The sequence below is a fragment of the Canis lupus genome, chromosome 1 (assembly GCF_011100685.1).
Source record: "Canis lupus familiaris isolate Mischka breed German Shepherd chromosome 1, alternate assembly UU_Cfam_GSD_1.0, whole genome shotgun sequence".
In the NCBI taxonomy this organism is placed as follows: domain Eukaryota; kingdom Metazoa; phylum Chordata; class Mammalia; order Carnivora; family Canidae; genus Canis; species Canis lupus.
The window spans coordinates 75,526,110-75,539,132 of record NC_049222.1 but is presented as its reverse complement, the minus strand read 5'-3'; the positions used below and the strand labels follow the sequence as shown (position 1 = coordinate 75,539,132).

Genomic DNA, 13,023 nt, shown 5'->3' with positions numbered 1-13,023 from the left:
AACTGGTTTCCTATCATTGTCCTCTGTTCACATTGACAGAACACATTTTCCCTCTGTTGAACTACTTGATGCTGCCTGCTTTGTCACATCTCTACTGCTTTGCCCCCTGACAGTACATTCAGCTTTCCAGAGAGGACTTCCAGCACCTATGGAAGGCTTGGCCCACTGGAACCTAGCTCCCTTGTGTGCAAGGTCATCTCCTGTCCTGGTTCTGGACTCTAACACTGTGTCCTGAGGCATCACAATGCAACAGAAAGTGCCCCACGGGATTCTGAGAAATGATGTCAGCAGTGAACTTGGTCATCTCAGGACCTAATTAAATTAAGCTATTCAGTGCCAGGACTTGACACATGTTTTAGCTTTGAGGGTCACAGGGCTGTCACTGCAAACCCAAGATATAGGCAGAAAGATACAGAAAGTCAGAAGAAAAATAAAGAGAGTAAAAAGGGGGAAAGGGAGGGAGCAGGTGTGTACATCGAAGGGAGTGCCACAACCTTGACTTCTGGTGCCTTCCCTGGCTTATTTTACTAGACCAGCAAGCTATCATTGAAACAGGAAGGCCACATGCTCAGCTGCAGGTAAGGTGCTATTCTCAGAAAGCAAGAAAAGAGTTGGATATGGAATCTAGTTTTTCTTTCAGCAAACAGAATGAGGTGGTGGAGAGAACATGGGGTTTGGCTTCAAACAAATCTGAGTTTACATCTCAGTTCTGCCCCTTTGAACTGAAAATCCTTGGGCAAACTACCTTGACCTTTCAAAGGCTCAGCTTTCTCATTTCTGATATGGGGATGACAGCACCAATTTCTGATGAGATAATGCAGGTAAAACAGCCAGTGACATGCTTGTCATAAAACAGGCACTCAACAGATGGTGACTCCATGCCCTTTCTTCCTTGTCACTGTTCCCTGTCACAGCACCAGGGCAAAACAGTCTTGGGGGTTTGTAGAGAAATTTGCTCCTTTTCCTAGATAGTGACTTAAAGCAGCAGCAGATTTCCGCAAGCTGCCCAGTGTCCAGGTGTCCCAAGGGCAGCCTTCATGTAGCTGATACAATTGGTTCAATTGCCTAAATGTCTCTTAAAGGAGGCAATTGCATACAAACATGCTCATCAGTGTGAGTGGACATATTTAGGTCCTCATAGGCGTCCAACATCCAAGTGCACTGTCACTGGGACTTCTGGGAAAACAGAAGCAAGCAGCCCCCACCCTTGCCCTCTGCCCTCCTAAACCAAGGGAATTTCTGTGGAAATCCAGAGGGTCTTTCCATGAGGAATGAGTATTGCAAGATTGCGGTTACATTGCAGGCTTTTTCATGCACATGTGTGTACACCAATATTCAACAAATATTTATTGGGCTTCTGCTACGTGCCAGCCACTGTGTGAGGAATGCAATGGTGAGCAAGACACACATCATTCTCTCCTTCTGTTGGGAAACACCAAGAACAGAAAAATAGTCTGTCTATGTATTAAAAGCCTAGAGTTGGGTGAAGAGCTTTCAGATATGCAATGAAAAACAGATTATGACTTGTGAATTGAGCACCTGTTGTTTTGCTGCTTGCTAACAGAGCATACTTTTTTCAGAATTCATTTTCCCACCACATGATATGTGATCAAAAGACAATTAGTAATTTGAATTTGAGGCAGATGAAAACTGGTCTATTGGTGAGAACTTATACAATTCTGGTTTGGAGAGCTTTGCTTTGCAAATGTATAGGCTGGCCCCAGAGAAGCACTGCAGATGGCGAAGGGTGCTGCTTTGGTACAGGGCTACAGCAGGACTGGGCTTTGAATTTTGGGCCTTTTTGGTGTAAAGGGAAAGAAAGTAATATGGCTGCTATCACTAGGAGAAAGCTTTGTTTAATGGCTAAAACATTAGATGTGGGATTTAACTCTCATAACCCCTAGCTCTTCTTTGCCCATGACCTTATGTGGAGCTTAAGTCAACCTCATTCTCCTCAGTTCCCCTTTCCAACAAAAGCAGAGAGCCAACCAAGAACTAAAGAGTCAAGAAACATGTATTCCAAACCTGGATCCACCATGTTGAGTTGAAAAAAGTTTGATTTTTGAAACTTCTGTTTCCCTCTAAAGGAATTCCTTTCTCCCTTTCCTTCTGCTAAAGTGTCTATTGGTTTGCAGTCCTTGAATCAGAAGCAAGAATTATCTCTTCAACTTCTAGTAGAATAATCCCCCAAATCATGCTTGCCAAATAAATGAATGAACCACAACATTGAAGTTTGACTTCCTCTATTTCAAATGCCTTGGGACTTTTGAGGAGTACCTCACATGGACATGCCAACCACAGCCTTCAAAAGCAAAACTTGGGTTCCTTACAATTATGGGCATGTCAGCAAATTTTGGTGGGGGTTTTTTTTGGGGGGGGGAATTAATACAGTCCTTGTTTATTTCACATGGATTATCTTCCTCTCTCAAAGACCATTTCTTAACATGGCTTCCTTTATCTTGTTGACCCCACTCTACTACTGGATCCCACGAGGTAAGCATCCCCAGATGTGTTTTCTCTCCAAAAGACTAAGCCTATTTGAAACTTTGTTTGCTACTTGTCATTAATGTGACTTCAGATAAGTTACCACATCTCGTAAAACCTCAGCTTTTCCACCTGCTGTATGGGGAGTATATTCCTCTGTTGCTTCTATTTCTCCCATGACAGGGTAGTAGTTAGAATAAATGAAATGATTTTTCTTTTCTTGTGTGTGTGTGTGCGTGTGTGTGTGAAAACTGTTGGAAAATCCAGAAGTGGCTACAGGAACCAAAGGTGAAATTTTTGTAATTGCCCCTTACCAGCATCATCAACAACTTAGTTGTTTTTGTCTTCCCAGAGACATCAGAGTTGCCTACTGATGCCATGTAAGGAAATACAAGGAAGCAGAGAATTAAAAATGCCATTGTGGAGTTGGAGGAAGTTTAAAGTGAATATATGCCATTTTATATTCATCCATTCATTCATATTTGCCATTCAACAAGTAATTATTGAACATCAACCATATACAAAGATGAATCAAACATGATTCTGGTCTTGTGATTCTTTCAAAATGGTAAGAGAAATAGTGCTCTTAAAACCAATAATACGGGGATCCCTGGGTGGTGCAGTGGTTTGGCGCCTGCCTTTGGCCCAGGGCGCGATCCTGGAGACCCAGGATCCAATCTCACATCGGGCTCCCGGTGCATGGAGCCTGCTTCTCCCTCTGCCTGTGTCTCTGCCTCTCTCTCTCTCTCTCTCTCTCTCTCTGTGACTATCATAAATAAATAAAAATAAAAAAAAACCCAATAATACGAAGTAGGAAATTATGGGCATTCCTCTGATAAGAAAAATATAATTCAGCACTGTGATTATACTAAGAGGAAGAGAGAATTTGTCACCGAGGGCCAGGAAGGCTTATTATGAGAAATAGTTTCTAGCTGAGCCTTGGAGAATTGGGGGAATTTGAACTTACAGAATGAGATGGAGGAGGGACAGTATACAGGCAGAGGAATGGCTAAAATAAAGACAGGTGCATTCTCATTGGCAGGCTCCTCCTGTGACTTTGAAGTCCCTTTGACCCCAGCCTGGGATGTGCTCTTGGTTTGAAGATTACTTTTTTTTTTTTTATCTTTATTTGTTTTGGTTTTTAATTTTTCCCTTTGATCTTGATTAAGTTGCTAAAAATGGTCCACTATCTCACCATGCAGTTCATCTGAGCATAAGAGACTCATGGCCCCCACTAGTAATAACCTTGACTGCACATTATGCAAAAAGTCCATCAAAATTCTCCTTCTGGAATGTGAGGTTCACTTCAAAGCCCTCTTCTGTTGACCAAGCCTTGGGAGGTGTCATGTCCAATCATCACTTCTCAGTTACTGGGCTTCCCTGCCTTGCTGTGAGATCAAAGGAAGGAGAGTTCCATCATACAAGTGAAAACGAGGTTCATTGACTTTAGGTAGCTGATGTGGAACAGAACTTAAATGAAAAAGGTCAAGAAACTATTAGTCCAGGGTGTGGGAAGAATCTTCAACTTGTCTGAGATACTAAGACAAGATAGAAAACAAAGGGAGGTCACCATTGTATTCCAGATAATCACTTGCCTTAGTATGAATGCTTGAGAGATCATCATTTACAGGATTCACCAAGCTTGAAGCCAGGACCAATCCTCTAAGTTAGGTTATACCGGGTGGCTCTTTCCTCTCACCACATTCAAGTTGCAAAATGAACAGAGAAGACATTTATCCATCCTTACCTGGGTATATGTTGATATATAGAGCTGGGCTACTTTAGAATATTAAATGATTATTTTTAGATTTTTGAATCTTATGGGCTGATAAATTTCTAAAAATTGTGTTCAACATAAAATTGTTAACTTTTTATTTTGCTGAACCAAGGATATTAGACTAAAAGGACCTTGGTGACTACAAACTGAATGTCATTATTATTATTTAATAGATTTTATTTATTTATTCATGACAGACACAGAGAGAGAAGCAGGATCCATGTAGGGAGCCCAATGTGGGACTCGATCCTGGGTCTCCAGGATCATGGCCTGGGCCAAAGGCAGGTGCTAAACCACTGTGCCACCTGAATGTCCCTGAATGTCATTATTTTATTATATTATATTATTTTTTTTAAGATTTTATTTATTTGCGAGACACACACACAGAGAGAGAGAGAGAGAGAGAGAGAGAGGGAGAAGCAGGCTCCATGCAGGGAACCTGATGTGGGACTCAATCCCTGGTCTCCAGGATCACGCCCTGAGCTGAAGGAGGCACTAGACTGCTGAGCCACCTGGGCTACCCGAATGTCATTATTTTATTTTATTTTATTATTATTTTTTTAATTTATTTTTTATTGGTGTTCAATTTACCAACATACAGAATAACCCCTGGTGCCCATCACCCATTCACTCCCACCCCCTGCCCTCCTCCCCTTCTACCACCCCTAGTTCGTTTCCCAGAGTTAGCAGTCTTTATGTTCTGTCTCCCTTTCTGATATTTCCCACACATTTCTTCTCCCTTCCCTTATATTCCCTTTCACTATTATTTATATTCCCCAAATGAATGAGAACATATAATGTTTGTCCTTCTCCGACTGGCTTACTTCACTCAGCATAATACCCTCCAGTTCCATCCACGTTGACGCAAATGGTGGGTATTTGTCATTTCTAATGGCTGAGTAATATTCCATTGTATACATAAACCACATCTTCTTTATCCATTCATCTTTCGATGGACAACGAGGCTCCTTCCACAGTTTGGCTATTCTGGCCATTGCTGCTATAAACATTGGGGTGCAGGTGTCCCGGCGTTTCATTGCATCTGTATCTTTGGGGTAAATCCCCAACAGTGCAATTGCTGGGTCGTAGGGCAGGTCTATTTTTAACTCTTTGAGGAACCACCACACAGTTTTCCAGAGTGGCTGCACCAGTTCACATTCCCACCAACAGTGTAAGAGGGTTCCCTTTTCTCCACATCCTCTCCAACATTTGTGGTTTCCTGCCTTGTTAATTTTCCCCATTCTCACTGGTGTGAGGTGGTATCTCATTGTGGTTTTGATTTGTATTTCCCTGATGGCAAGTGATGCGGAGCATTTTCTCATGTGCATGTTGGCCATGTCTATGTCTTCCTCTGTGAGGTTTCTCTTCGTGTCTTTTGCCCATTTCATGATTGGATTGTTTGTTTCTTTGGTGTCGAGTTTAATAAGTTCTTTATAGATCTTGGAAACTAGCCCTTTATCTGATATATCATTTGCAAATATCTTCTCCCATTCTGTAGGTTGTCTTTTAGTTTTGTTGACTGTATCCTTTGCTATGCAAAAGCTTCTTATCTTGATGAAGTCCCAATAGTTCATTTTTGCTTTTGTTTCTATTCCCTTCGTGGATGTATCTTGCAAGAAGTTACTGTGACTGAGTTCAAAAAGGGTGTTGCCTGTGTTCTCCTCTAGGATTTTGATGGAATCTTGTCTCACACTTAGATCTTTCATCCATTTTGAGTTTACCTTTGTGTATGGTGAAAGAGAGTGGTCTGGTTTCATTCTTCTGCATGTGGATGTCCAATTTTCCCAGCACCATTTATTGAAGAGACTGTCTTTCTTCCAATGGATAGTCTTTCCTCCTTTATCGAATATTAGTTGACCATAAAGTTCAGGGTCCACTTCTGGGTTCTCTATTCTGTTCCATTGATCTATGTGTCTGTTTTTGTGCCAGTACCACACGGTCTTGATGACCACAGCTTTGTAGTACAACCTGAAATCTGGCATTGTGATGCCCCCAGATATGGTTTTCTTTTTTAAAATTCCCCTGGATATCCAGGGTGTTTTCTGGTTCCACACAAATCTTAAAATAATTTGTTCTAACTCTCTGAAGAAAGTTCATGGTAATGGTATTTTGACAGGGATTGCATTAAACGTGTAAATTGCCCTGGGTAACATTGACATTTTCACAATATTAATTCTGCCAATCCATGAGCATGGAATATTTTTCCATCTCTTTGTATCTTCCTCAATTTCTTTCAGAAGTGTTCTATAGTTTTTAGAGTATAGATCCTTTACCGCTTTGGTTAGGTTTATTCCTAGGTATCTTATGCTTTTGGGTGCAATTGTAAATGGGATTGACTCCTTAATTTCTCTTTCTTCAGTCTCATTGTTAGTGTATAGAAATGCCACTGACTTCTGGGCACTGATTTTGTATCCTGCCACGCTACCAAATTGCTGTATGAGTTCTAGCAATCTTGGGGTGGAGGCTTTTGGGTTTTCTATGTAGAATATCATGTCATCGGCGAAGAGGGAGAGTTTGACTTTTTCTTTGCCAATTTGAATGCCTTTAATGTCTTTTTGTTGTCTGATTGCTGAGGCTAGGACTTCCAGTACTAGTTGAAGAGCAGTGGTGAGAGTGGACATCCCTGTCTTGTTCCTGATCTTAGGGGAAAGGCTCCCAGTGCTTCCCTATTGAGAATATTTGCTTAAGATGTTGAGGAATGTTCCCTTTACCCCTACACTCGGAAGAGTTTTGATCAGGAATGGTTGCTGTATTTTGTCAAATGCTTTCTCTGCATCTAATGAGAGGATCATATGGTCCTGCTTTTTCTCTTGCTGATATGATGAATCACATTGATTGTTTTACGGGTGTTGAACCAGCCTTGTGTCCCGGGGATAAATCCTACTTGGTCATGGTGAATAATTTTCTTAATGTATTGTTGGATCTTATTGGCTAGTATCTTGTTGGGAATTTTTGCATCCATGTTCATCAGGGATATTGGTCTGTAATTCTCCTTTTTGGTGGGGTCTTTGGTTTTGGAATTAAGGTGATGCTGGCCTCATAGAACGAATTTGGAAGTACTCCCTTTCTATCTTTCCAAACAGCTTTAGGAGAATAGATATGGTTTCTTCTTTAAACGTTTGATAGAATTCCCCTGGGAAGCCATCTGGCCCTGGACTTTGGTGTCTTGGGAGGTTTTTGAAAAAGAAAGGGGAAAAAAGGGTGGGGGAAGCAAACAGAAATCAAAAAGCAAAAAAAAAAAAAAAAAAAAAAAAAGCAAAAAAAAAGAAAAAAGAAAAAAACCCAAAACAGGGGGGTATCTTCTGATTCTGTGTACTTTAAGTCCCTTGACTTCCCCTGGAACTTGTCCGTCTAGCTGGTTCTGGGGGAGGGGGCTGCTGTTCTGATTTTTAGGTGTTAGCACTTGGGGGAGCTGCTCTGCCCCCACCTGGTGCAGGGCTCAGTGGGGGGTGTTTACCCCGTGAGGCCCCAGGAGGAACAACCCCACTGGCGGGGCCAGCTCTGGAGCCCTGGCGTCAGCTCCCGCAGTAACTGCAGTAGCTCCGGAGCTCTCCGTCTGCAGGGCCTGGAGGCTCCGGGGTGGGGCCGCTGATCTGCTCAGCTCGGGGCAGGAGCGTCCTTGCTGTCCTGGGCCCTCCCGGCCTCTGCCTGTCCCGGGGGGAGGCTGGATCCTGGGCTGTGTCCCGGCGCCCTATGCTCCCGGCCTGTGCTGTTGGATTCGCGCTCCCGGCAGCACAGCCCCCTCCGCGCGGAGCCTCTTCCTCTGCCCCCGAGCCCCCCCCAGCTGCTCCCGCCCCGCAGCCCCCTCCGCGGAGCCCGCCCGAGCCCCTCCGAGCTGCTCCGGGTTCCCGCCGTGCGCGCTGCAGCCCTCAGGGAGCTCGGCGCACTCTCCCGGGGCGCAGGTGCCTGTTAGTGTCCCAGGGAACCCGAGGGCACCCCCGCCCTCCTGGGGTCCTGCTCCAACTCCCTGCGAGCCCCTTTCCGCCCGGGAAGGTTGGTGCAGCTCCTGCTCCTCCGGGACGGGGCTCTCCTGTCCTGGGGACACTCGCCCCGGCCTCAGCCCAGCTCCTCTTGGAGCCCCTCCTCCTTGGAGGCCTTTTGTTTCTTTATTTCTTTTTTTCCCCGTCTTCCTACCTTGATAGAAGCGCGAACTCTTCTCACTGTAGCATTCCAGCTGTTCTCTCTTTAAATCTCAGGCCGAATTCGTAGATTTTCAGGATAATTTGAAGGTTATCTAGGTAATTTGGTGGAGACAGGTGACTTGGGGACCCTACTCTTCTGCCATCTTGCCCCTCCCTCGAATGTCATTATTTTAAAAGGAGAAGTATTCTGTGCCATTTATTGGGAAGAGTATAATTTCAGACTAAAGGTTAAGTTCTTAAGGAGCACCATGGGTAATCTTCATCTTTGCTTTTGCTCTAAAATGTTTCAAATTCCCTCATGGTGAGCCCAGGTCATAGATGTGGCCTTTGGGACCTGTGTATCAGATGAGAGCTGGCTTCATTATTCTGTTTTGGAAAGATACTGACTGGGTTCAGGAATTTTATGGGTGCATGGATGATTTTAAATACAGTCACATCAATCCTGACAAGGTATATTTTGTACTGGCATCATACTTCCTGGCACTTGGTAGACGATGGTGTGGTCAGTTCACTTTTATTCTGACTCATTTGTGGGAAGGAAAATTTAATTCTCTGGGAACCCATGTTTGTATTAGTGTTAAATCATTTGTCTGATGTTTAATGATTTATATACACAATGCAAAGAGGTCCCAGAATTGCCTTTCTGATGGTTCTACACCCAACCTCCTCCCACCCCCGCTCCTTCATTCCACTCCAGGCCAGAGAAATCATTCAGGTTAGTGCCTTAGGGAATCCACCCAACACACTATTCTTCAGCTTACTCATTCCTTATATATATTTTTATATTCTATTGATAGTGGACTTTTAGATGAATACAAAGACTTCATGAGGATACTTAGACAAGTACTATCTGGTGATTTTGTGTTTTAACATGCTGAACTGCTTTGCCTTCTTAACTCAGCAATTAGTCTCCTCCCAAACTTGATGCACCTCTTTTGGATTATAAATTGTGATCCTCTGATTTATTTCTCTCTAGTTCATATGCCTAATGTGGATGGGCCTTTGGTGCTCATTAAAGCAGAGACTTTTATTTGAAAGGTTGCTCTGACACTGTGCTGATGGGACCTCATATATTATACTTCTCCATACTGGCCATCTATAATTTAGTGTACTGGTCCTCTTCATATAATGTTCAGCATTTGCAATGCTTATGAGTAAGTGACAGCATACAATGGTATCAATAAATCAGATGGGCCAGGCCCAGTCCTTGATGGTCAGTTTCTCTGTCTACCAAGGAGGAAAGCTGAAAATCAGTGACTGCCATTAACTGGGAGCTTTTCAGATCATTAAGTCAAAGAAAGCACATTTGTTGGCTTTTATTATTAATACATTTTGAGTGGCTGTTTAAAATAGATCTCCCTGGTTGGATAAAGAGGCATGAAAAAAAAAGATTCTTTGTTACTTTTTTTAAGTTGTTGCAGTTGATTTCAAAAGAATGACTTATTTTGACAAAGTGAGTGAACTTGAGTTGTAATATATATAATAGGCCAAATGATATAGGAGACTTCAGGTTATGTGACATGGCATGTATGTCACAGAGCCTGGAAAATTAGGATTTATTTTCTTGAAATGCAAATCTAGAACAAGGTGGCTCAGAAATCACTATGCAGGGGTGCACAATAGTGTTTACTATAGTGTGTCACAGAGTGCAATAGCATGTCTGGAATGCTTTTGTAAATGTTCCATTGCCTAGGGATAGTTCTGAGAATATATATATTTTAAGAGATACATACCTCAAATTTCCATTGTTGGTCATGAGTACCCTACATTAGCTCAAAAGTGAGCAAGTGGACATTGTCATTTCATAATAATCCTTCCTGACATGGAAAGAAAGATGTAGGGTTGGAAGTTTGCAGTAGGAAATGCTTAGCAGAGTCTCCAAGGAAAAGGTACCCTCTGGTGCTATGAAATACAAATCTTTATGAAGCTGGGCTAGGTGGTATTAAAATACAGGAGCTCTAGGGGCAGGTCAGCCTCTGGATTTTATGTCCTGACTCTGCCATTATGCACCAGTCATGTGACCTTGGGCTGGTTACTGTATCTCCTAGAACTTTGATTTCCTTGTCTCTAAAACAGGGGGACAAACTCTTGCCTCATCAGGATGTTTTGAATAATAGATGATTTGATAAACACAAAATACCTATATAAGTGCTGAATAATTTTAGGTTTCCTCCCCTATACTTCTGGAGAAGACGTGGAGTCTTCAGGAATCTTCTAACTCTGTAGACTCAAATCTCTTAGCATCCTTGAAGATCAGTATGACGATCACAGGTTAAAGATGAAGCCCTGAACTCTGTATCAAGAAAGAACGCTGAGCCATTTAATTAGGGCTGTGACTGAAAAGGTTATCTTTTTATATCAACCTTGACTAAAATCATTTGTACCTATGAGTAAAAATAAAATAAATTCTGTGGGTAAATTTGATTTTCCATATTTTGTTTTTCAGTTCAGAGACACTTTCTTGTACTGATGAGTGAAATTAAGTCATAGAGTCCTACTCAGGCTGGTAATGCTTGTCATTAGCAATAAAAAACATAAACACAAATCTTTACTTTGGAGTACATAAGTGGGAATGCAGATGTGTAGTCCTCACCTGTAACATGAGACAATAATGATTATCATTTTCTGCTCAGTTGATGCATGCTAAAAGCAGGAGGCTTTCACTCCATTATTTTGACCTTTTGGTTCTAGATCCTTCACTTTGTTCTTTGCTCTAAAGCTGTTATGGTCTAAATGTTTGTGTCCTCCCAAATTTGTATATGGAAAACCTAACTCCCAAAGATGATGATGTTAAGAGATGAGCCCTTTGGGAGGTTCTTAAGTCATGCAAGTGGAGCCTTCATGAATGGGGTTAGTGTACTTATTAAGGGGCCTCTGAGAGCTAGCTCATTCCTTCTAGCATGTGATGACATTGTCAGAAGTCAGCAGTCCACAACTGGAAGAGGGCCTTCACTAGAACCTATACTCCTGACATCTTGATTTTGAACTTCTAGCCTCCAGAAGTGTGAGAAATGAATTTCTGTTGTTTATAAGCAACCCACCCTGTGGTATTTTGTTATAGCAGCCTAAACAGGCTAAGGCAGAAATCAGTAGGAACTGTTTTTTTTTCTTTTTAAATCGAATTCATGATATTACTGGCATATGTAAGTAATGCAAAACAAAGCAAAAACAATTGGCTAGCTAAAGTATCAGTCTTACTAAAGCATTAATCTAGGTAGTTATGTAGAAAACTGCAAAAACCGACCTGGGGAAAATTTGCATAAGTAGAAATAACCAACACAAAATAAAAAAAGGCAATGGTTCCCTTTTCTCCGCATCCTCTCCAACATTTGTTGTTTCCTGCCTTGTTAATTTGCCCCATTCTCACTGGTGTGAGGTGGTATCTCATTGTGGTTTTGATTTGTATTTCCCTGATGGCAAGTGATGCAGAGCATTTTCTCATGTGCATGTTGGCCATGTCTATGTCTTCCTCTGTGAGATTTCTCTTCATGTCTTTTGCCCATTTCATGATTGGATTGTTTGTTTCTTTGCTGTTGAGTTTAATAAGTTCTTTATAGATCTTGGAAACTAGCCCTTTATCTGATATATCATTTGCAAATATCTTCTCCCATTCTGTAGGTTGTCTTTTAGTTTTGTTGACTGTATCCTTTGCTGTGCAAAAGCTTCTTATCTTGATGAAGTCCCAATAGTTCATTTTTGCTTTTGTTTCTTTTGCCTTCGTGGATGTATCTTGCAAGAAGTTACTGTGGCCGAGTTCAAAAAGGGTGTTGCCTGTGTTCTTCTCTAGGATTTTGATGGAATCTTGTCTCACATTTAGATCTTTCATCCATTTTGAGTTTATCTTTGTGTATGGTGAAAGAGAGTGGTCTAGTTTCATTCTTCTGCATGTGGATGTCCAATGACAAATACCCACCATTTGCGTCAACGTGGATGGAACTGGAGGGTATTATGCTGAGTGAAGTAAGTCAGTCGGAGAAGGACAAACATTATATGTTCTCATTCATTTGGGGAATATAAATAATAGTGAAAGGGAATATAAGGGAAGGGAGAAGAAATGTGTGGGAAATATCAGAAAGGGAGACAGAACGTAAAGACTGCTAACTCTGGGAAACGAACTAGGTATGATGGAAGGGGAGGAGGGCGGGGGTTGGGGGTGAATGGGTGACGGGCACTGGGGGTTATTCTGTATGTTGGTAAATTGAACACCAATAAAAAATAAATTAAAAAAAAAGGCAATGGCTAAAATTCCACACAGTAATTTTTTTTGAGTGAGCAATTATGATGGAAAAATCAAATATTTGTGAAAAAAAAATGAATCTGGGAAAAATATTGGTCACAGAAAGACCAGACAAAATAACAACAAATATGTCACAATGGCAGGTACTAGATTTTGTAAAATTTGATATGGATATAAAGCCAATTAGTGGGCTAAATTTATCCTGTAAATTTCTTTATGCTGTAAATTTTATAAGAAAAATTAATTTCAATGAAAACAAATTTATTAAGATAGAAATTAAATGGAAAAAATTGGATATCATTTAACTAATCCAGGAGTTAAATTCACTTACTGGAGGTTGCTCCTTACTGTTGGTGCTACTCAGGCCTCCTTTCTGTACATCA

At 41.6% G+C, this 13,023-nt stretch overlaps 1 long non-coding RNA gene across 2 annotated transcripts in view; it reads left to right on the top strand.

Moving 5' to 3' along the window:
- The first annotated feature begins 294 nt into the window (after positions 1-294).
- The window catches only part of LOC111090725, a 28,282-nt gene continuing 15,553 nt past the window's right edge, over positions 295-13,023 (top strand). For both annotated transcript variants that reach the window (XR_005353153.1, XR_005353154.1), the window contains exons 1-2: positions 295-578; positions 2,837-3,052. This is a non-coding gene — a long non-coding RNA (uncharacterized LOC111090725). The remainder of the gene's footprint in view (positions 579-2,836; positions 3,053-13,023) is intronic.